Source organism: Podarcis muralis, chromosome Z (assembly GCF_964188315.1).
Source record: "Podarcis muralis chromosome Z, rPodMur119.hap1.1, whole genome shotgun sequence".
In the NCBI taxonomy this organism is placed as follows: domain Eukaryota; kingdom Metazoa; phylum Chordata; class Lepidosauria; order Squamata; family Lacertidae; genus Podarcis; species Podarcis muralis.
The window spans coordinates 48896642-48913331 of record NC_135673.1 but is presented as its reverse complement, the minus strand read 5'-3'; the positions used below and the strand labels follow the sequence as shown (position 1 = coordinate 48913331).

Sequence of the window (16690 nt, the reverse complement as noted above, 5' to 3'; positions counted from 1 at the left end):
GAGAGACAGATGGACTCTCTGTAGACTACAGCAACTCCCCTTCCCTGGCCCGCAAGTCTGGGCACATCTGAGTGAAGCCAAGACTACCCTGCTCACCCACCTAGGTCTAAGTGATACAGGCCAGATCAGCCTGCTCATCCACAGTCAGATCATGGATGAGGGAGATTTTATTCTGGGGCGACCTGGCATTCAACAGCAGCAGCAAAACCAAGGGCTGGTTGATAGCACAACCACAGTTTCCAAGGATGGAGGGACCTGTATCGTGTGCCCCTTAAAAAACTTGTCCCCCCCCCCCCCACACCATACCTCCCCTTACCCAGAAACACTGTGATTGAGGTCCCACCAGCTCTCACCAGCTCCTCTCTTCCCAGGCATATTTTACCACCTTTAATTACAACAACCACCCCTAAATTAATAAGAAGTTAAAATATTTTAAACATTTAGGGCAAGGCTATCCCCAAAGAAGATGATGTTAAGGGAATAGCCCTTGCCTCCCCTCAAAGCAGCTCCGTTTGGGGTCGTCCACTTATCAGGGTGCCCCACCATGGACATCACCACCCCTTTCGGTCCAGATATTGAAACAGCCCCTACTCTCTCGGTAGATAGAGCCCAGATTGGGCTTTCAATTCAGCAGGGGATGGGGCTTTCCTCTGCCAGGCAAAGGTGCAAAAAGGCTAGCTTCCTCAAGAGGAGGAGGAATTCCAGCAGCTGTGGAGGAGGGCCAGATGAACAGCTCGCTGCTTCTGACTTCTGCTACCGTCAAGAGTGAAGCATCAGTTCTCCTAAAACTTCCCCCTCCCCCAATAATCAATTTCCCCCAAAGGGGCTGGGAAAATATCACTAACTGCTGCCTGGACAAAATTAACACTCGAGTGCCTGGGAGAAGAGAACCATTTATGCTTAGCACTGAAAACACGTGCGTCACTGTCAAAAACAACAACAATCCATTGCCAGAGGCAGCTGCCCTGGCCCCCATTTCCCACCCAGCTTTCTGCTGTTCTTGCAGGCTCCAGCTGTGACTACAAAAAACATCAACCAGCTTGACTGCGGGGGGGGGGGGAGCTCCTTCCATTTTCATACTGAACTTTAGATTGCATTGTATAAAGGGGGGGGGAGGTAAAGGACCCCTGGATGGTTAAGTCCAGTCGCAGATGACTCTGGGGTTGCGTCGCTCACCTCACTTTCAGGCCAAGGGAGCCAGCGTTTGTCCACAGACAGCTTTCTGGGTCATGTGGCCAGCAGGACTGAACCACTTCTGGGGCAACGGAACACTGTGACAGAAGCCAGAGTGCACAGAAATGTCTTTTACCTTCCCGCCGCAGCGGTACCTATTTATCTATGTGCACTGGTCTGCTTCCTCCTCCTCTTCCTCCCCTGATTCCCAAGGAGTTGAGATTGGTGGCATATATGGATGGACTCATCATTCTCTGTGCATGTCTTTGCACCAATCAGTCAAGGCATGGGAGGGCTGGTGTTTGTGTATGTGTGTAACAATTCTTTCAAGACTTTGCAAATGTCTTTGCTTCCCATAAGATGGTATAGAGTGCACCAAAACAACCCCTTTCTTTGTCATGGGGAACCATAGAAATAATAGGCTGACCAGTGAGCTTGCCATTTGCTTGCTTCTCCACAGGGAGAAGCAGAAAGCACAGCTCAGAGACCAAGAGGAAGACTGGCATGGGATGCTGTGGTTCTGATGGTTTGTAAAATTGATTGTGAGGCTGAAGGAGTAAGCCACAAGGAAGAGCAACAGCAGGAAATCCGGCCCAATTTGTGGCGGCTGCAGGAGCCAGTAGCTGCGAAAAGAACCCAGACATTTTCTTGGAAACTAACAGCTATGGAGCATATCTGCTTATCATCTCTCAGTTTGTATTACCAATTTGCCAGTGGTGGCCTAGTGGTTAGAGTGCCAGGCTAGGACCTGGGAGACCAGGGTTTGAATCCCCACTTGGTGGTGGAGCTGCACACAGGAATTTTATAGGGAAGCTGTAAGAAAAGGAAGTAATAGTCCATTAGGATGAATGGGGCACTGCTCCACTGATCCGATCCCACTCTTAGCTCGGCTCCCCCATCAGACTACTTACATGCCTACAGTCCTTAGGGAAGCACGGCCTATCAGTTTCTTCTTCCTTAGTAATAATAATAATAATAATAATAATAATAATAATAATAATAATAATTTATTTGTACCCCGCCCATCTGGCTGGGTTTCCCCAGCCACTCTGGGCAGCTTCCACAGAGACCAAAAATACACTAAAATGTCACACATTAAAACCTTCCCTGAACAGGGCTGCCTTAAGATGTCTTCTGAATGTCAGGTAGTTGTTTATCGCTTTGACACCTGATGGGAGGGCGTTCCACAGGGCGGGCGCCACTACCAAGAAGGCCCTCTGTAGATGTTAAAAAGCATGGGGGAGAGGACGGAACCCTGAGGCACCCCAGGGATCTGAACACTCATCCCCCACCACCACTTTCTGAACACGGCCCAGGAGGAAGGAGCGAAACCACTGTATAACAGTGCCCCCAGCTCCCAGCCCCTCTAGACGGTCCAGAAGGATGTTATGGTCGATTGTATCAAAGGCCGCTGAGAGATCCAGCAGAACTAGGAAACAGCTCTCACCTTTGTCCCTAGCCCGCCGGAGATCATCGACCAGTGCGACCAAGGCAGTTTCAGTCCCATGATAAGGCCTGAATCCCGACTGGAAGGGATCCAAATGGTCCGCATCCTTAGCTTCAGTGTGGCCTGTGCAGAATGGAGCAGGGAGCAGGATGAGGACAAAAGTAGAATGAGTTAGCACCATCTGTCATTGGCTCTAGCTCCCTCTACTGTTGACCTCCCAATGTGCACTAGCCACCACTGTCCTGAACAATAACCCCCTTCAGCTTCAACAAGCACAACCAATGGCCAGGGATGTTGGGAGCTGTGGTTCAGTAACATCTGGAGCAGGGGTCAGCAACCTAAGGCCCATGGGCCACAAGCGGCCCACGGGGGTCATTTAACCAGCCCCCGAACTGAGCCACCCACTCGGCAAGTCCCTGCACGCTGTGCTAAACCGGTGCAGCTTGGCGCAGGGAAATTGCGTCTACGCAGACACAGACGCCGAAATTGCAGGCATGTGTGTGTGTGATCCGGCCCACGGAGTGATCTCCGCTGGAGTGAACTGGCCCAGGTGAGGTAAACCTTGCCGACCCCTGATCTGGAGTGTCAAATGTTCCCCACAGCTGGATTAGATGAACAACAACCCTCCCCCTCCATAGTTCTAGGCTTGGCTGGCTGGACTACTGGGCTGATTCAGAACAAGGCAAGTTGGAATGTTCTGGTGAGACTTACCCAATGTTCTCACCTTGGGATTTTGCCCAGTTTCAAAATGTGTGTGGACATTTTGTTTCGGTTCTGTTACAGATGCTTCTCAGCCTCTCCTAATGGGCTTTAGCTTCTAGCCTTGGCCTTCTGCTGGAGTGGATTGCTTGTTTAGCCAAGGATCCTATCAAATTCTTGCAGAATATTAAATTATAATCATGCCTGGGCACCTATAAAGTAGCTCACCGGTCTTTTAGCTTAACCAATCATAATGGTGTGCTGTCTCCTTTCATAAATCACCAGCTTGTATTTGTATCCACATGGATAATGGAGGGGAATTGGCTCGTTCTGATGAAATGTGGGAGAATCACCACTCTATTGTGGGCATTCTATGTTCCTTGATTGGATTTTCCCCCATTTTGCTTTGTTTGGACACTGTTAGAGCAAGAGTCAGTTTAAGGAGGATGGAAAATGCAAAGTGGCGGGGTAGCCAGCCCTGTTTCACCACCTGAGGCAAAGCAGGAACTTGCTGCTTCTTTTCACCCCTGCATCCCCCCCACTTCTGCCACGAATGTCCCCCAAACCAAGTTTGGCAAGAACCAGGGTATTCCACAAGGCGTTGCTGCTCTTCTTCTCTGCCCCAAAGGTGGGGAAGATGAGTGGCAATGCCACTCACTGAAACACCTCCCTCTCAGCAGTGAGAGGGGGGCATTCCAGCATCTTTGGGAGTGGTGGGCTGGGCACAGCATTGCCTCTTGCACTTCTCTCACCTGAGGCAGGTACTTTATCCCGCCTGATCGGTGGGCCAGTTCTGCAGAGGTAGCCGCATTTAACGAAACCCAGGAACTAGATGAGCGCCATCTATGCCCGTTCATCTTTGTATGTTTACCATGTCAGAAAAGTTTAATAGTAATGTAATCCATGCCTAATGGTCGCTGTGCCAAGGCCTGATGTCCAAGAACCGTGTCTGTGGTGTTCGTTCAAAGGCATTTGATAGAAAAGTCATCATCTCCAGTTCATGCAGCAATGTGAAAAGAACATTCCAAAAGCATTGAATGGGTTCGGTCTGGAAACGAGTAAAATTGCTGGTTGCATCCAGAGTGTGAGCATCCACGGAGCCATGGCTAATAGGGCTGCTTTTGTTTCCACATGAGCTGTGAATTCAGGAGACGAAAACAGAGGGGGCAAATCCACACTCCACGGGCTTCTTCTTTGCCACCTGTTTAACTCTGCTTACTCGTGAATGGGGAATCAAAATGTCCACAGCAGTATTTAGAAAGGGGAAGGTACACAGTCATGGAGACATTTCGGATGTGCTTATTGTGCAACCATCTTGGGTTCATGAAGCAGGAATACTGCTGAGTTGCCTCCCTCAAATTTGGAGTTCTGAATTACTGTATTTTTCGCCCTAACGGGGCACTGGCCCATAGGGTGCACCTCATTTTTTTTGGGGGGGGGAATAAAGAAAAAAAATTATTTTCCCCCCTAGCCTCAGGGCAGGGGCAGGGGGAGCCCGACCTTCCCCTGACCCCAGCTCCCAGAACAGGCTGCTATCCGCAAGCCTTGCGAGCCTGGCGGCAACTCCCGTCGAGCTCGCAAGGCTTGCGGACATCTGCGCGAAGCACGGGGCGCCCTCCGGAGGGCGCCCCGTGCTTCGGGCTGCAGGCACTCCCGCCGGGCTCCCAAGGCTTGCGGATAGCTTCCTGAAGCCTGGAGAGCAAGAGGGGTCGGTGCGCACCGACGCCTCTCGCTCTTCAGGCTTCAGTGAAAGCCTGCATTCGCCCTATAGGACGCACACACATTTCCCCTTCATTTTGGGGTGGGGGAAGTGCGTCCTATAGGGCGAAAAATACGGTAACTGAGATACCTGCCAATCAGTTTTGACAATGCTGAGTGAGATGGGCCCAGGGTCTGACTCAGAGTGAGGCTGCATTAGGATTGGTGCATTTTCTGTGGAGCTTCCAAGTGAAGCCTTGGTGTTGGAGGGTCAGATGCACAGTTGTTCCTGTTTCATTTTCCTTCTGAGAGTTGATATTGTACCACTGCAAATGAGAAGGGATGGCATAATACTACGACTAGCTTCCACCTTTGCAAGCAGTAGGGTTGGGGCCGCCATCTAGCTTTTAAAAATTTCTTCTGTACATTAATATTCCGCCTTCCCCCACAAAGAGCTCAACACTCCTTGTTCTTTCTGCTGCTGCTTATCTAACCCTTTGTGTAGTCTGAGAGATGGGCCTGTAGTGGAAATTATCATATGTGCTTTGATAGCCTACATGGGAAGAGATGTAATAACTACAAAAGAGAATGTGAAAGGATACTGTTGGGAGAATCTGCTTACTCAGCCTGTATTAAGACTGTCAATAATGTTTGGGCAGAAAAATCTCAACCTTGAGCTAGCCTGATAGAAAGGAGGCACATTGGTCTTCTTGCTGAATTAGGCATCCAGCTCTGACCATGCAGGGGTGCTCTTCCTCTGAGAACAGAACTTAATTTCTGCACAGGTGTACAGCTAAGGTGAGGGAATGCCTCAATAGAAGCCTGAGGACTCCACTTTTGTGGGTTCTCCAGCAGCCACCGTTATGATCAAGTAATCTTGCTTTCAGCATAACAGCAGTGTACTTATTGAAAAAACCTGCTGCATTTAAAGCAGTATTATATCATTTTAAGTAGTTGTGGCTCCACCCACCACCACACACTAGATAACCCTGTTAAGGGTTAAGGGGACCCTTATTCTGCTTTAAGGAGCTACAGGTCCCATAGTGGCTTAACAATCAATCCCTCTTCTCAGGGAGCACAGGAATTGTAGCTCTATAACTCTCCGCACCCTTAACAAACTGCAGCTCCTGGGATTCCATCACAGAATTGTAGGGTTGGAAAGGATCCCAATCCCCTGACAATGCAGGAATATCAACTAAAGCAACTGTCGTGGTGATTTATGAAAGGAGAGGCACACCATTTCTACCCTCTGGGGGAGGAGAAAACAAGTTTGTTTCATCTTCCATGGGGCTGGCCCTTTAGATGGCTATCATATATTCTCTCAGCCTCCTCTTTTCCAGGCTAAACATACCCAACTCAAAATGCTTAGTTTCCAGACCCTTTCTCGTCTTGGTCACCCTCCTCTGCACACCTTCCAGCTTGTTAAGATCAGTGTCAGTCCTTTGTAGAATATTCTCCTCCTTCTCTTCATTGTCATTATCCTACTACTGGTACAGCAATAAAACTTCTAGTGCATTTGCAAAGCTAAGCAGGGTCTGGTGTGGTTTCAAATTGGTTTGCATGTTGAGATTCCTGCACCGCAGGGGGCTGGAATAGATGACCCTCAGGATCCCTTCCAACTCTACAGTTCTATGATTCTATGCTCTTTGGCCAAAACAGAAGCTCCCAGAGCAGCTGACAAATATCAGTGACAGCATGGTCCCTGTCCTCTGCAGGTAGGATGGGGATAAAACCATGATTAGTTAGCTCCGCCTGTCCTTTGCTCTGGCACCACCTATTTCTGGGCTCCCTGCCTTCCACCCTACCATTCCCAATCAAGAGGTGGGGCAGGTGATGCTCTTGCCCTACCTCCCAATGTGTCTGCTGGCATTTCAGTGTCCTAGTCACTTCACCACCAAGCCAAGAACTCTGGGCCAGCCATGCAGCATTTGGGGCACTCTGACGGATAGCTTCTGCTCTGTCAGATGAAACTACTGCCATAAGAACGGGCCAGGATGCAGGAAAGGAAATAGCGCTGCAGAGCAATCAGTGTTATCAGCTCCTAAGCCCCAGCCAAATATGTCTGTTCTTTTGTTTAATTTGGAGCTCAGTGGATACTGCCAGCCCCACTGAATCAGCACCTGAGCCAGGAGTGTGCAGGACATTGAACTTGCTACTAATGGTTGATCCGTGTGTAATTAGCATGAGATCCAGGGGTGGGAAAGTGGATCTAGCCAGTGGGTCAGAGCCTCATCTTTTCTCCCTCTTGCAGACGGCAGGGCCACTCACATGTCATTCACCTGATTTCACAATCACATCAGGTGAGGGGGTGCCTTGAAGTCTTCATATGATTGTCAGCACTTGGCTACACCTTGCAGACAATCCTCATGGTACTTGAAGGGCCACGGATCAGCTGATTGGCAGCACTTGAATTTCTGCAGCGACTTAAAAAAAATTATCCTCATGAAAAATCAGCAGCATTTGGGTGCAATTTGCTCCTAGCTTACATATTTCTTGTATGCAATTTTGCCTAATATACACATTTTTGCAAAAGTAATTTTCCCAAATTTGATGCAGTTCTGTATGTTATTTTGACTGATATATTCGTTTTATGCACACTGTCTACTAATATGTGCATTCTTTGTGAGCACTGTTTGGAGAACTGCATCACAAAATTCGCAGAAGTGCAAATTTCAAAGGATGCCTGTGTTTCAGTTCCTGGGTTGGTTCAGGAAAGTCCTGAAATAGGTATGTTTCCCTTTCAATGTGAGCTGAACTGAATTTCTCCCCCAGCCCCTGCACAGGCTGTTCCCCCTTAGAACAAGGATGAGCAGACTTTGGGCTTTCAAGATCTTCTTTGTTTACTTGTAGAGCCCCTCTGCCCAACCCACCAGTTGGAGCCAGGTACAAAATAGTGGCTCAGTTAGCTGGGCACAAACTCTGATTTATGTCACAAGATGCAGGTCAGCACATGCTCTGCCCAGGAATTCATTATCCGTTCCCAAACCAAGCTTGCAGATCCTTGCATGTAGAACTCCACTCCTGATTCCTGCCCCACTCCCAACATTCTTGTTCCGCAACCTAATTTGCAGGATTGGGGGTGGGGGCTTAGGGGAAAACGTTATTCCTACTATTAGACAAATGGGAGACAGAAACCTTTGCTAATCTGCTACAGATCACTTGGAGATCTACCAGTAGATCCAGGTCTTCCTCCTCCACCCCACGTGAATGGGACTTCTCAATTTGTACTTTATTGCATCACAGGGAAATGAAAAGGAGCTTATTTCTCTACGAGCAGTTCTTCAGTAGGAAACCAGTACTACTTGAGTTTTCCAGATCAGCTTTTTATGATTCCCCTCTCTCTTTAGTGTCTTTAAAAAAACAACAACCCCAAGATGGGAGTATTTATCCTATTCTTGTTACTGGATTAAAATAGCAGCAGCTGTTTTCTTTCTTTCTTTTCAGGCCTAGGAGCAAATGGAGCGGCTGCAAAAGAAGGAAAGTTCAAAGATCAGCGTGTTGCTTTGAAGATGCAAATAGATATTAGCTGCAGAGACATCAGGCCTGTTAAAACGCTGCTCTGGGGGTTTGACTTTACCTCTTCAGATCTAGTATCAGAGGAAGTCAACTCAGTTCTTCCCCTGCATTGTTTGGGGGCAGCTACGGGTTCACAACAGGCTCTTAAATGTTCCCAGGACAGAGGGGAACTCTGCCTGCCCCTTACAGTTCACACCTTTTCCGTTTCTGGCAGTGTAATCCTGTACAGGTCTCTCAAAACTAAGCCTGTGGTGTTCAGTGGGGCTTACTCCCAGGTAAGTGTGCACAGGTTTGCACGCTAAAGCACTTTCATGGGTGATAACTAAAACCTCTCTCTTCATTTTTATCAATGAAATGTATCTCCATTACAGTGCCTACATGTTAGAAAGGATGTGTAAAATTCCTGGACGATAAAATTATCAGAGGCTGTCGGCCACAATGGCTATGCTCCATCTCTATGGTTGGGGACGGTAAATGCTTCCGAATACCAGCTTCTGGGAGCCACAGGAGGGGGGAAGCCTCTTGTTCTCTGGTCCCCTTGGGGCATCTGGGTGGCCACTGTGAGAACAGGAGGCTGGACAAGATAGGCCACTGGACTGATCCAGCAGGTTTTTCTTCTGTCCTTGGGGAGGAAGGGAACAATGGATTTTAACGGGAAAACTATTATTTCCCAAACTGAAATCTGTGTGTTCTCAGCCTTTGTTTCATTCTCAACAGTTCCTTCTATGTCTGAGGGCAGGGAACTCGTGGCCTTCCAGATATTTCAGGACTATAACACCCATCATCCATTACTGTTGGCTATGATAGCTGCAGCTGATGGGAGCTGGGAGTCAAAACTCCACGGAGAGGGCCACACTTTCCACACCTCTGCAAAATCAAGTCCTTGGATATTTGAGTTCAGATATGGTCTCAGTGTGACATGGGTTTTGTAGTGTTAAAGATGGGAGTAAACCGTCAGTAATTTTGGTGTGTGCATAGGTTGCTTGTGATGGCACTGCATCATAGGAACAGACATCCTTAAAGCTGCATAAAGCAACATAAAGGTTCACAATTTGGAGTGGGGCTTCTGTGCTTTGGGGCTATAGCACTCTATACCAGATCTGCTTGGACCTCCTCTAGGCAGGTCTGAAAAATGCAGTCTCCTTATTACTTAACTTTGGCCCTGTCAGGAAAGAGTTTTCCCTGAAGTGTTAAACACTGCTTAAATGGAGGCAACTCATACTTTATGAGTGTTTTAATAGCCTGTTTCTCTGATGTGATGAAATTACTGCTGAATGCAGCCCTCAGTTATGCGAGGCTGGCTCCTATCTGCTGCAACTTTGCTAATATGGCACTTTTGTCTCAAAGTAGGCCAGGTGGAGTTGGGCTAGGATTAAGAGTTTCAGCAAGAGAGACTTGTGTTTATTTGATATGGAATTTACTTCCTCTCTCTCTCTCCTTTTTTTTTTTTTTTTTTTGGAAACTTAGGCTATGTTTTGGCCCAGTGGAGCAGGGGCAGCCCAAGACATTTTGCCGCTTGAGGCAAAACACAGAAGGTTACTCCTCTGCTGAGGCAACTGGAGGCAGCCCAGATAAGACCTGGCACAGTGAAGGTGGCAGCGGAGAAAAATGAAGGTGGAGACCAGGAGGTGGGTGGTGAGTTGAGGAGGGGGCAAGCAGCATATATATCCTACCTTTTTCTCCAAGGAGCTCAAGGTGGTATATATGGCTCTCCCCCTCCTCATTTAATCCCCACAACAACCCTCTGAGGTGGGTTTATTTCATGAAATTTATACACTGCTTGATTGTAAAAAAAATCAAAAAACCAAAGCGGTTTACAGAAGATAAAACAAGAAAATCAAGGGGGGGGGGTAAAACCATACTTTAAAACATACAAAAGTTAAAATCACCTTAACTTTCTAAGCTTCTCGGAAGGCTCGTCTAAACATGGATGTTTTCAGAGTACAGTGGTACCTCTGGTTCAGTGGTGTAGCGTGGGTTGTCAGCACCCGGGGCAAGGCAGTGAGAGAGAGTGAGTGAGCCAGGTAGGGGCAGAGAGCTGCGAGTGCGAGCGCCCCCCCCCAGATGTTGCGCCCGGTGCGGCCGGGCCCCCCTGCACCCCCCACGCTACGCCACTGCTCTGGTTAAGAACTTAATTCATTTTTGAGGTCCGTTCTTAACCTGAAACTGTTCTTAACCTGAAGCACCACTTTCGCTAATGGGGCCTCCCACTGCCGCTGCGCCGCCAGAGCACAATTTCTGTTCTCATCCTGAAGCAAATTTCTTAACCTGAAGCACTATTTCTGGGTTAGCGGAGTCTGTAACCTGAAGCGTATGTAACCTGAAGCGTCTTTAACCCGAGGTACCACTGTACAGTGAAGATGCCTGCTTGATCTCAATAGGCAGGGAGTTCCAAAGTGTGGATGCTGCCACAATGTTTTTTTATATTGTATCATTGTAAACCACTGAGAGACTACTGTAGTTAAGCAGTGTATTCATTGCTTAAGGAAATGAATAAATAAATCCATATTACACACACACACTTTAAAAAAAAAAAAAGCTGTTAAAAGGAAATATACAAGACAACAGAACTTATTTAAAGCCAGAGACCTGCAAGTTTGACCCAGCAGGGCTCTTCTCTCCGATGCCTGGGTGTGTGTGTGTGTGTGTGTGTGCACACGCAGGCACGCACGCAAGCACACGTGTGAGGCCAACACTTTGCACCTTCTGGGCTGCCCCTCCCCATTGCTGTCCTGTGTCCTTCCCATTCCTGCTAATCTCCCTTTTCAAGATCTTCTGCAAGGCCTTAATTATCTTTCACACCGCTTAATTGCTCTCTGGCTGTAGAGTGATGTGATATTCCTAGCCCCCATCTTCATGCTTGTTCAAATGAGTGGCAGGTATGCTGGCGAAAGCTGCCTTGAATCCCCACCTCCAACATGATGGGCATCTCGGAGGTGCAGGGAGAGAGATTTTCACTCCCTCCCCTCCATCCTGCTTCCTGGAGCTGTCCCAGGCTGTCCTCGTCAGAAGACAGAATATGATGTTTCAGCACTTCAGCAGCCAATTTTATGCCACTACTAAGAACCGCGACTGATGAGATGGTCTTATTTATTCCATCTTTGACTGGAGTCCAGGGACTCGGAATGTGTCTAAGAGCCATCCCATCATCAGGCTCTCCTGCAGAGAGAAAAAATCCATGTAAAAAATGTAAATAATGCTGATAGCCATATCACTGCAAGGACTGTGATGTCGCCACTGCCATAGCATTTTATGGTGTTTGGAGGGTGGTCAAACAGACCTTGCCCTGTTGGTCAAAGGTCAGAATCCAGAATTGGGATGATAGCCAGCATGAGATGGGTGCTGTGCAAGAAGAAGAATCGTCCTGGACCAGACCTATGACCCACCTCCTGCAGCATGCTGCTTCCCTCTGCAGCCCTTGCTTTTTCCCAGCTAATGCAACCTGAATTTGCCTGCCTACTCAATCTGATTGTGCCTCAGGTACACCTAGATTATGGGCCAAATCACAAAGCTTAAATGCCCAACAATCATTGCTGTAATTGGTTCAAATGGACCTGTGTATGAGCTCTGTATGCCAGAGACATGACCATCTTTGCTCAAAAGATAAAGGAAGGCTCTCTCCCCATTTCCATAATAATGCTGTAATTATTATGAGGAATCTAAAGAAGCATCAATAAATGTTTTTAAAATTCACTGCACTTCTGCAATTTTATCTTGAAATGATTCTTTAAGGGCACAGAAAGAGCCCTGCTGTATCAGATCAAAGGTTCATCTGAACCAACATTTTGTTTCCTGCAGTGCCCAAACAGATGGCTCCAGGAAGCAGACAGGCTGAGCGTGGAGGCAAAAGCCCTCTCTGTCATCTGGCATTCAGAGCTATACTGCTTCTGAACATGGATGCCCTTTTAGTTGTGGTGATGTAACAGCTGTGGATGGTCCTGCCCACCCCTATGAATTTACTCAAGCTCCTTGGGACCACTACTGACACCAGCAGCCACTCCCACCCCATGTGCCTGTGAGTTCCACAGGTTAAACTGTGTAAAGAAGCACTTTCTCCTGTTTGCCCTGAATCTACTGTCCACCAATGTCATTTGAGGACCTGGAGCTCTAGTATTTGGAGAGAGAGAGAGGAAAATGGCCAAGTTCTGAACACTTCGCCTTGCTCTGAATTTTTCTGCCCCCAACCCGGCTCAGGACTCTTTCCCTCCTGCTCCCCAATCCCCCATTGCTATGTAAAGTGGTTGTTCACAAGCCTGAGAAAAATAATTGCGGTGGTTCAACAAGAGAACAATAAAACAATACTTTATACATAAGTTTGCAGAATTTGGACAGGGGACATTCCAGAAAGTGATGTTTAGGAGGGTGGCAAAGGGATGATGGGTTTGAAGAAAAGGGGAACCTTTTAGTCAGTGCTTTTTTTCTAGAAAAATAGGTGCCGGTACTCACCACGATCCTGCCCACCTAGCAGTTCAAAAGCACGTCAAAGTGCAAGTAGATAAACAGGTACCGCTCTGGCGGGAAGGTAAACGGTGTTTCCGTGCGCTGCTCTGGTTCTGGTGTTCTGTTGCGCCAGAAGTGGCTTAGTTATGCTGGCCACATGACCCGGAAAAAATGTCTGTGGACAACGCTGGCTTCCTTGGCCAGTAAAAGCGAGATGAGCTCTGCAACCCCAGAGTTGTTCACAACTGGACTTAACAGTCAGGGGTCTTTAACCTTTACTCACCATGAAGTTGCTATAGTAAGTGTCACATTTTTTTAACAACAACAACAACAAAGTGCCGGTACTGCTTACCCTTGAGTACCCCCCCCCAAAAAAAGCATGACATTTAGTGCATTTGCAACCTCATTGTACCAGTACGGTTGTGTTCGCGCTTGGCAGATAACCAAGGTTGGTTTCTGCTGTCCTTTTCTGGCAATCTGACAGCATCCTTTGTGTGTCATGCCTCCAAAGCAGATATTGTTGGAATGAATCAAAGCTGCTTTTTGATGCCTGCTTCTCCCCTCTCGCTCACCTTTTTTTGCAATCTGCCTGCGTTAGCCATTCAGGCACAGGTTGTCACATCATGAAGGATTATTAGTCATCTCTTGCACTGCTGACGAGTCCCTGTGGGTCACTGAGCACTGATGTCTCACTTTCAAACAACTTGAGGCAAGGAAGAGCTATTCTGCAGACAATGTCAATCCCGTTTCTGAAACCTACCTTACCAAGTTCTGCCCCAGAAAGTGCTTGCAGCACTTGGTCTTAACTCATAATGTATTAAACTTCTCATGTCTGGATCAAAGGATTTTTGGGGGTTGTTGTTGTTTTGAATACGCCTGTTCTTACATTGGGTGCACACCACTCTGAAGCTGAAAATGTATACAAAAACTTGTCAGCAGGCTCCTTTCATAACACACAGGCCTCTTTTGTGACACAGCATTAGGCTCCATTTGCAGTACAGTGGTACCTCTGTTTGCGAACAGGATCCATTCCAGAGCCCTGTTCGCATCCTGAAGCGAACGCAACTTCAGTTGTCGCGATTCACCACTTCCACGCATGTGTGTGACGTCATTTTGAGCGCCTGCGCATGCGCAAGCGGCAAAACCCGGAAGTAACGCGCTCTGTTACTTTCGGGTCTTTGCAGCGCGCAACCCGAAAATACTTATCCCGAAGCTACTTCAACCTGAGATATGACTGTATACATTTAAAGCAGCCTCATACCACTTTAAGCAGTCATGGCTTTGCCCAAAGGATCCTGGGAACTGAAGTCTGTTACAGGTGCTGAGAGTTTTTGGGAGGACCCCTATTCCCATCACAGAGCTAAAATTCCCGGAGTCTCCTAGGAAGGAAGATTGATTGTGAAACCACTTCAGGAATTGTAGCTCTGTGAGGGGAACAGAGGTCTCTAGCAATTGTCAGCACCCGTAGCAAACTACACTTCCCAGGAGTCTTCAGGAGCCCAGCTATCACAGCTAGTATTCATTCATATGCTCTTATCTTTAAAAAATAAAAAGGGGGTGCTGGCATGAGCTGTGGTGGCTTACTGGCAACTGTGGAATGCTCTTCCCAGGGAGGCTCAACGGGTGCCTTCATTGCATATCTTTGAGCACCAGGCGAAAACATTATACATAACTCTCCAACATTTCTCCAATGAAAATAGGGACATGCTGTTAAATAAGAATAAGAATATTTATCCCCTGCCCATCTGACTGGGTTTCCCCAGCCACTGTGGATGGCTTCCAGCATACATAAAACATTCAATATTTAAAAACTTCCCTATACAGGACTGCCTTCAGATGTCTTCTAAAGGTTGTAGTTATTTATCTCCTCCAACATTTCTCTAATGAAAAAAAAAAAAGGTTTTGGGCTCCTTTTTTTGGCTTTTTACAGCATTTTTCTTTTAAAAATCGCCCTGGTTGCCATATGTCCGGGTTCCACCGGACATTTTTTTACTGATTCGGCAAAAATCCGACTGGATGCCATTTTGACAGTCCAAACGTATGGCAGCCCTAGAAGGCTTCTCTAAATCAGGGACATCCCTGGAAAATAGGGACACTAGGAGGGTCTCTCTCTGTGTGTGTGTGTGTGTGTGTGTGTGTGCGCGCGCGCGCGCGCCAAATGTACCTTCTGCCTATCTTTCATTATATCACATTACATGTATCACATTGCAGCAATCTGGGCAGCCTTCCCCGCCCGGAGCCCTTCACTCAAAGACCAGCCACCCCCTTGCAACATTTGCCCCCCACCAGGCTCCTCGGTCCAGAAGGGGTGCAGGGAAGCAGCCTTGATGCTTCGAGATCAGGAATGGGGGGCCCTGTGAATGCTGAATGAAGTCATGCTAATATATTTCTTGAAGCACGGAAGCATGGAAAGAAGGGGGTGGGCTTCATTCAACAGCAGAATATCTGCTTTGCATGCAGAAGGCACCAGGTAGCGGCAGGTGGTGGAAAGACTGGTCAGATCTGACAGGCACAATTCCAGCCTAAATGGAAAGTGCACATCCATTCCCCACATTCAGCTTGGTAAGCGGCAACTGGCTTGATGCAGGAAAATGGGCAATGATACCTCAACTGTGAAGGACTGATCATTGCTTATTTTAGCTCGTTCCTGCTAATGGTTTGTCAGGGAGCGCCATCCCCTGTATGCATCACGTCTTTTATGGTATGTATTAATTTCACATCAAAATTAGACGACCTCTGATTCCCACAGTGAATTAGCAGTCAATGTGTAGGGCTCCTCCCTCCTTGCTTTATGTGTCTATTAATTTTTAAAGTAAATATATCATAGTTAAAGCAAAAACAAGTGGATTGAATATACTCACCCCCCCCTTCAGATTGCTTGAAACACTGGAATGGAAATACATAGCCTTTTGCAAACTGAACATTTCACAACACAGCTCCTTCAAATGACACATTTATTCTGGGTAGGAGTGGAACTCAAATAGAATCAAATCAACTTGATGGGTTCCATGCCTTGGATACTTTTTTGGGGGGAGTGGGAGAGGTTAGCAATATGCCCTTCATCTTGGCTCACTTTCAAAATATATGTTGGAAAAGTATGAGGAGATATAATAGGAGTACAGTCTCTCTCCCTACCAAATGAACCACCAGCCTTCTGGTGGACAACCAGATGCGCTGACCCACGGTGCCACCTGTAATGGAAAGGTGGCATAAAATGAAGTACATTGCAGGGGGTTGGACTAGATGACCCCTAGGGGTCCCTTCCAACTCTATAATGGCAGTAATGATGTCCTAACAGTAGGCTTCTATTAAGCACCTGCTTGGCCTCTGCGATAAATGGGACTAGATAGGCCTTTGGTCAGATCCAGCAACCAGGCTTTCCTTATGTTCTTATTAGCCCTGATTAATAGAACCTCCATATCCAGAGGCAGTGTACATCTGAGTGTTTTACACCCAGCCCTAGTCTCCATTATGCTGGGGACACACTTCCAACTATTGCCCTCATGGTTTGCTTTTGGGCTTCCTGGTAGCATCTAGTTGGCCTGACCCAGCAAGCAAATGCTTTTAAAAGATCTCTCTGTTCTTAACCCACACGTTTTCAATTCTGAATTTTAAACCTTGAGACCTTCTGATGAAAGCTGGTGCTGGTGGTGTCAATTTCTTCACCTACTAAGAGAGGCCATTTCCCCCTGCTGAATGTATTGTGGTGTGGTCCCT

General features: G+C 47.4%; 1 protein-coding gene across 1 annotated transcript in view; it reads right to left on the bottom strand.

The window, feature by feature from the left end:
• LOC144326225 (uncharacterized) overlaps positions 1 to 16690 on the bottom strand; it is a 53739-nt gene that overhangs the window by 36279 nt on the left and 770 nt on the right. The gene's annotated exons all lie outside the window — the stretch shown is intronic.